The following is a 1,476-nucleotide window of genomic DNA, read 5'->3' on the forward strand; positions in this document are numbered from 1 at the left end:
GAGTCAACCTGTCTGGGAATGGATCGTTGGGCACTCTGCCGTGTCTCCTCACTGGACAGTTACAGCAACACCCCTTACCAGCTCATCGATCTGCTCAAGGCTCTTTTTCATTGTGTTAAAAATCATTAATTTAGAGAGATGTTTCTGAGACCCTCAGTTTACCTTGTGAATTTGTCTGTGGTTGTATAGCAAGAGACAGCCCGGCCACTCCCCAAAATATGTTAGCAGCCTGAGGAGTTCTCTTTTAGAGACCTCTCTACTCAGGTAATGAAAGACCCCCGGAGTGGGGAGACCCTCACTCAAGTCTCGGGATGACGCAACCCCCCAAGAACTCACACAAGACCGTCCTTGTTGTAATCACATGAGGTTTATCGATAGCAACCAGTGCACTGGGGTCGAGACTCGTATCCCACACAGGGGCAGTGGAGTTCGACCCGGAGAGGCTAGGAGAAGAGGTATTTAAAGGGAGAAACCACAATTCGAGGGGGCAGGGATGGCATCATTGGAAAGTGTGTAGAATAACAGTGAAAAATCACAAGGAAGAACTCTCTGCCCCCCAAGATTGTTTCCTAGGAGAAGCTGTCTCTTACTTCTCAGATTGTTTAACTTCATGGTCTGCTAGTTCCTAGGAGAAGTTGTTTCCTGCTTCTCAAGATTGTTCTCTAAGATTTATGGTCAGCTAGTTTCTGGAAGAAAGCTGTTGAGCTGGCCAATGTAATTATCCATCCTATAGCCCTAGGAGAGGCTTTTTGGAACATACAATTCTGGGGCCTAACCTGTTTGGTTTTTTTTCTTTTTTCTGCTCTAAACTTTGTGTCTAGGGGGGCAACTTTAAAACTTTTATCTTTCAGTACAAAGCCGCATCCATGTTAAATGTTCTACAAGGCCAGATGACTGAACTGCATGAGTGTGGATTTACGTGTTGTAGAGAGACGCAAGTTATCTTAGATTATTTTTAGTACCCAGAAAGCCATTTTTCACCCACTCCTGTATCTAACGTGACATCCTTGTGACTTCCAAGAGCTGTAAAGCATATTCCTTGCAAGCTACTAGTTTATACCAATCCAACAGCTAAGAATGCCATCAGAGAACAGGTAAAACCTGCAGCAGGGTTTCCCTACTTGGCTGTAACCCTCCTATTTGTGGTTCCCACTAATGGATTTGATAAATGTTTTGATTGATAAAGTCCTTTGTTCTGTCACTGATACCATCTTCCGTACGACATGGAAATGCGGCTCAGTCTGCAGAGCACTCATTCTCTTATTGTCTCGATGACCCACAAAAGGTCTTGGACCCCAGCTTGGCCTCTTTGGAGCCTGCACTTAGCTCTAGTTCCGGCCCATTTCCAGGCTTGGAAGTGTTTTTCTGTCTCTTAATAAACCATTTCCTTTCCTGTTAGTATTCATATGTCTCTATCTAAATCATTATTCAGAAACATAGAACCTAGAAATAGCAGTGGATTCCCTCCAAACTCAC

Source organism: Rattus norvegicus, chromosome 6 (assembly GCF_036323735.1).
Source record: "Rattus norvegicus strain BN/NHsdMcwi chromosome 6, GRCr8, whole genome shotgun sequence".
Lineage (NCBI taxonomy): Eukaryota > Metazoa > Chordata > Mammalia > Rodentia > Muridae > Rattus > Rattus norvegicus.